The sequence below is a fragment of the Myotis daubentonii genome, chromosome X (genome assembly GCF_963259705.1).
Source record: "Myotis daubentonii chromosome X, mMyoDau2.1, whole genome shotgun sequence".
NCBI classification, from domain to species: domain Eukaryota; kingdom Metazoa; phylum Chordata; class Mammalia; order Chiroptera; family Vespertilionidae; genus Myotis; species Myotis daubentonii.
In genome coordinates this window covers 4,441,888-4,448,420 of record NC_081861.1, presented here as the reverse complement: position 1 = coordinate 4,448,420, position 6,533 = coordinate 4,441,888, and the positions used below count along the sequence as shown (strand labels likewise).

At 46.7% G+C, this 6,533-nt stretch overlaps 1 pseudogene; it reads right to left on the bottom strand.

Annotated features, from left to right (window-relative positions):
* Positions 1-368: 368 nt before the first annotated feature.
* Positions 369-3,769, bottom strand: LOC132224723 (small ribosomal subunit protein uS14-like; annotated as a pseudogene).
* Between the last annotated feature and the right edge of the window lie 2,764 nt (positions 3,770-6,533).

The following is a 6,533-nucleotide window of genomic DNA, read 5'->3' as shown; positions in this document are numbered from 1 at the left end:
TCGATCAGCTGCTTCCTGCACACCTCCTACTGGGGATGTGCCTGCAACCCAGGTACATGCCCTCGACCGGAATCGAACCTGGGACCTTTCAGTCCGCAGGCCGACGCTCTATCCACTGAGCCAAACCGGTTTCGGCATGTTTTTGTTTTTAGTGATAGGAAGGGAGAGGGAGAAACACTGATGAGAGAGAAACATCAATGTTATTTTGCAAATACTTTATCCCAGTTTGTGGCTGTCTTCTCATTCTCTTGAGATGCTATTTTTTAAATATATATTTGAAGGGGTTTTTTAATTATTATTTTATGTACAAAGAGATAGCATTCTGTCATAAGGTGGCTGTCTTGAACGACCCATTTGTGGAAGTTCACTTAGTCCAACTTAGTGAAGCCCATGTCCTCGAGTACTGACGGAAACACTGGCGGCACATGTTGAGGCCGTACTTCCCGATCAGACCGTGGAGGTGTGAGCAGATGCGGCCAGAGCGAGAACCCTGGCCAAATTTTCTCGGATGGCTCCAGTAGAGCTGCTGGTGACCCACCTTGCTCTTTCTGTAGCAACGAGGCAAAGGGAAAGCTTGAGATGCTATTTTTTAATTATGTTGTCTAAATGTTTATTGCTAGTGTATAGAAATGCAATGGATTTGGGTGTATCTAGCCTATGGTACAGCAACTTTGATGGAATCTCTTATTATTTCTAATTCTTTCTTTGTAGAGTCTTGGGTTTTCTGTATAGAGAATTATATGTTCTTATATATAACAGTAATTTTTCTATCCTTACACCTACTGGTATTATATACCCCTTTTTTCTTCCTTCCCTAGTTAAGACTTCTAGTAGAATACTGGATAAAAGCAGATGATAATGGTTAATCACAAATCTGTCAATTTCTTGTTTTCATTTTTTTCCATTCACCTCCAACCTTTCTTGTGGTATCACCCTTCCTCACCATTTAGAAGGTAGTTTAGTGATAGTCTATTGGTAATAAACTTGCTTTGACTTTATTTTCTAAAATGTTCTTATTTTGCCTGCATTTTTAGTTGGGTAAACACATCTTTTAAGAAATAATATTTATTGAGATATATTTGACATACAATAAATTGCACATATTTATTTTATTTTATTTTATTTTATTTTATTTATTTTATTTTATTTTATTTTATTTTAGGGAGAGTGGAAGAGAAAGGGAAAGACAGAGAGAAACATTGATGTGAGGGAAACACATCAATTGGTTGCCTCTTTCATGAGCCTGACCAGGGCCCAGGCTGGGGAGGAGCCTGCAATCAAGGTATGTGCCCTTGATTGGAATCGAACCCAGTACCCCTTGGTCCCCAGACCGACGCTCTATCCACTGAGCCAAACCAGCTAGGGCTGCACATATTTAAAGTGTATGATTTGATAAATTTAATGTATACATCAGTGAAACCAGCACCACATTCTCTTTGTAATCCCTCCCTTCTCGTCCTCCCTGTCCCTACAACACCCCAGGCAACCACTGATCTGCTTTTTGTCCCCATAGATTAGCTTGCATTTTCTAGAATCTCTCTCTCTATATAAGCCTAAGTGAACAGCTGCCTGGCTGACCAGGCGACTGGCTGACCATCCAGTAGATATGACGCACACTGACCACCAACGGGCAGACGCTCAATGCAGGAGCAGAAACCACGGGCACGGAAACATGGAACAGACTGATGAATCTCAGAGGGAAGTGGGGAGGGGGGAGGGCAGGAAGAGATTAAAGAAAGATCTTATATGCATACTAGAGGCCCAGTGTATGGAATCGTGCACTTTTGGGGTCCATTGGCCTGGCCTTCGGGGATCGGGCCGAAACTGCCTCTCTGACATACTCCAAGGGGTCCCAGATTACAAGAGGGTGCAGGCCAGGCCAAGGACCCCACCGGTGCACAAATCCATGCACTGAGCCTCTAGTTTTATATAAATGAAATCATACAATATGTACTCTTTTTGTGTACCTTCTTTCCTGCAGCAGTATTATTTTGAAATTCATTGATATCATTGTGTTTATCAATATTCATTCCTTTGTATTGCTGAGCAATCTTCCATTGTATGGCTATCCACAGTTTGTTTATTCCTTTACCCATTGATGGACATTTGGATCATTTCCAGTTCTTGTCTGATAGCTGAAGGTTGGGTTGCTTTTGAAAGACCATGGTGAGGTCAGGAGGACAATGCTTGAGTTGTGGGATATTACAGTCTCTGCCTCCTTTCTCACATCCACTTCACTCCCTGTGTTGTAAAACTTTAGAGCAGAGTGAGGCTTTTTGGGGGGAAGAGTAGGTGGTTGGTTGGCTGAATTCAAGATGGACAAGTGGTTGGGAAGCTGCCAACGTAGGGCGAGCGGCCATGGGCACACGGTGGTGGGAGTCTAAAAAGCTCTCAAAGAGCAGGCAGAGCTCCCACAGCAACCCTCACCCTCAGAAGAAGCCTTTGAATTGCAGAAGGAAAATGATATGACTAACATGAAAGGAAGGCTGCTTGGGAAGGGTGTGCCAGCCTGGCTAACTAGGTCACCTCCTGTTCTCCCTCTCTCCCAGAAGACTTCCCCAGAGCTGACAAGAGCATTGGCATCTCTCTGGAACCTTGCTAAAGGATCAGGAACCAGGACAAATCTTACCTCCTGGCCTGTGCCCACAAGAGCACTCACAGACCTGCTTTCTGACAAAATTTGCCCCAGAGAGGGGAAGGGTAGAAACCTAGCATTTATTTGACACCTATTGTATGCCAGGTTCCATGGTGGCTGTTTTCCTCTAGGCAATCTACTTTCAAGTTCACAAGAATCTTGCAAAAGGAGTATTTGTGTTTTCCTTCCCCCACACTTCCTGCCTTAATTCAAGTCTTCATCCCCTCTCACTTGGATTATGATTTTCATTTCCTAAATTATTCTCTTTGCTTCCAGACTTTTCTTTCATTTTGTCTATTTGCCTTTATAGACAAAGTCAAAACATTTCCAACTTTATTCAAACCCAGCAATGGTAGCAAAGAGCATCGACAAATGACAGGCATGGTACCAATGTCTGGATCAAAGGCAATGAGGGAGCTCTTGAGTGCCTGTCAGCCCTTGCCCTTTCAGTATTACTATTCCTTCCTCCCCTACACTTTGCTGTCACCTTTGACATCAGTTAAACACATGCAGGAAAGAAAGTCACTTTCAAGGAGATTGGGCTCTACCTCATTACCAAGAAGTACCTCCAGTTCTGAGGAAAAGCAGAGACTGAGATGCCACCCTGCTCCCTATACTTGGCCTACCCCATCCACAGTCCCCAGTTACCCCGGACCTGGCTGGGACTTGGGAAAGAGAAAAAGTGAGGAAGATACTCTCCACTTGGCAGTATTTGGAAGCTGGAGAGATTGTGGATCACTGACCAGATGAGACCCCCAAACTAACAGGCAGAACTCTGAGGAGTTACCAGCCTGTTCTAAGGGAAGACTTCTTTAAAGAACACCAACTTTATTCACACATGGTTTGGGTCAAATACTTTTGCAGAAATCCTACAAATGGCTCATCCTCAGATTCCAGGAGGATTGGCATATTTAAAAATTGTCATTGATTGTAGTGAGGAGGGAATCTTGGCAAAACCCAGTCTTCTAAAGGCAAAAAGATCTCTGTTTCTCAGGGTACTGAGTTCAGGCGCCAACACCAGTCCTAACTCCCCGCTTCCATTTTTGCTCCCCGCAGATGCCCCTCCACACTGCCAGTGGTCAACCTGCCCAACACTAGTCTGACAAAATTCCTCTCCTCACATTTGTCCTCCATGCTCTGGCTACTGCCCACCTAACCCGTCTCCCTGCTCTGGGACGGCCTTGGGCTCTGAGAGCTAGAACTTGGGGCTGGGCCACTGAGCACCTTTTTCTTTGCCAAGGGAGCCCAGACCTTTGTTAACTTGGTAAATTCTTCCTCACCTCCCACAGCTTCGTTCTAAGGTAATTTCATGGGAGCAGCATTTTCTGGCCCCCTCCTGACCAATTCTTCCCAGCTTCCCCTCCACATGCTTGCTGGCTCCACTTGGCCATAATGCCATCTTTCTTCCTTCCTTCCTCCTTTGAGCTCCTTCTTATTCCAACAGCTTGAGAGCTCTACACATACTTGCTGAATGTGTGGATAGGAGAATAAATGGACAAATGTGTATAGATCCTCAGGCTTTGTGAGGTTCAGTCACATACCTAGTCTCTAAGATCTATGTTGTGTGCTTGAATCAGTGTCCAGGCTAGGATCACTGGGCTCTAGTGTTTGTACCCTTCCTCCTCCTCCAGGCAGCCCTCCTGGTGAACTGGCTGTGCTTGGAAGGTCTGTAGAGTTCCCGGGGCATCAGCTGGCTGGATTCTGGAATCAACTTTCATGTTTGGCTGCTGGGAGTCATGCCTTGCCTGGAAACCATTCCTAGGTGTCTTGGGCCAGGCTATCTGGTCCCTAATCTGGGACAGGAGGAGGGATAGCTTGATCCAAGCACAAAAGGTACACCCCTCACCTGGGGTGACTTGACTCTGTGCTTGTGGAGTGTCACCGAGGTCCTTCCTGGCCCCATGGAATGACTCAGCCTGGGAACTGAACCAAGAGAAGGCCCTCAGGCCAGGAGCCAGGTTCATATTTGAGGTAATTCTGAACTGGGGAGGGGAGTATTGAACCCAGGCAGCCTGAATTCTAGACACCTGCAAACAGCACAGAGAGGTGGCTGCCTTCTGTCTCCTATAAGCCCCTCCCACTGCTCCTGAACAATTGTCCTGTTGTCTGGAAGTGTCACTATTAAGTATTTCTGGAGTCCTTGGCCAGGGAGGAGTGTCAAAGATTCTCTCCTTGATCAAACTCTACTCTGGCTCCCCTGAACTCAGCTAGCCCTTGACTTTTGAATTTCTGTGTTCTTGTCTGCATTGCCCAATTTTTCTAGTAGCAAGAGTCCTGCCAAGTCAGTTTAGCTAGAACCCCTACCCCCCATATTTGATTGGATTCCTCCTCTTCCACATCCCCCAGGTGATCTGATTGCCCTGGCTTGCCTTCAGCAAGAATCTTTTTAGGTCAATTTACCCCTGATGTTTCCTCTTAGTAATTTTCCATCCACCGACACACCCCCTATAAATTTCTACATGCTCATGCTGTATTCAGAAGTGACCATGGTTCTATTGCAATAGTCCTGAATAAAATCTGTTTTTACCACTTTACCTACTGCCAAGCTCTGGGTTTTCTTTGACAATGGCAGATCCCAGCCCCAAAGACCCCAGGCCTGGGCCATCTCCTCTCACTTCCTCTACCCTCTGCCCACAGGAGGGGGCTACAAGGGGCCAAGACTTGGAAGTCCCCATCGCAGCCCAGGTTCATTCATTCTTTTCTGGCATCTCCTCCCAGGACCACAGAAAGCGAGAGACCAGGAACTGCAAGAAGGGGTTCGGGGAGCAGGAGGCAAGCGGTCCCAGCTCAAGATTAGCCCCTCTCCCGTCCCAAGTGGCTAGCTGTCCCGCCCCCCCTCCCCTTTGGACCTGCTCATTCCCCTGGGTCTAATGACAGCAATTAGTTCCGTAAGGGGCTACTCCAGTCCAGACCCCTAAATTGACAAGCGGACAACTAGAAAGAGACTGGGTCCAGCCGGTGTGGCTTAATGGTTGAGCATGAACCCATGAACCAAGAGGATACTGGCTCGATCCCCATTAGGGGGATGCAGGAGGCAGCCGATGGATGATTTGTCTCGTGGATGTTTCTCTCTCTCTCTCTCTCTCTCTCTCTCTCTCTCTCTCTCTCTCTATTTAAAAAAAGAAAGAAAGGGACTGGGGAGCGAGGGAGAGGGAAAAGCAGTGAAGCTGCAAAATGGAGGAAGCCACAGTGAAGGGAAAGAGAACTAAGAGCAGCCGCCCCTTGCAGGTTTATAGCGTGAACGGCAGGGGGCGCCAGAGACCGCCTGAGGCCAAGGCCAAGTGCAATGCGGCAAAGCGCCCGCCACTTCTCCCGCAGTACGCAGGGCTGGCCTCCGCCTTCTGACTCAGGGCTGCCCCGCCTCATCCAGCAACCACTGCAGTGCTGACAGCCCTGCTCACGCCAGTTTCCGCCCCGCCCCTCCGGACCTGGGCCCTTCACCCCGCTCCTCCCCAGCATCCTCCATCTTCTCGCCCATTTCTCCATCTTCTCGTCCATATTCATCTTTTGCTAGGTGACAGATCAGTAGACAGAGAGTGTGTGTGTTGTAAAGATCTTTATCCAAGCTTTATTTGTGAGAAAGGAAGCATTGGAAATATCAGTTAGGGAATAATAAATTAAGGAAACCAGAGCAGATGTTCTCTCTAAAAATATGAAACCATTTAAAATGTTATTTATCAAGACTATGTAGCATCGTGAAAAATTATGTTCATATTATACTGAAGTGATAAATGCAAGCTGCACCTGGGTCTCTATGTAAAAACGTCAATGACACACAGAGAAGGAATGACAACAAAGACTCCCCTTAAATACGAACAGTGGCTTTCCACAGGCGTGGCGATGCTTTTCCATACCTTTAACGTTCATAGAGTATGTAAATTCGCGCTAAAATAAAACG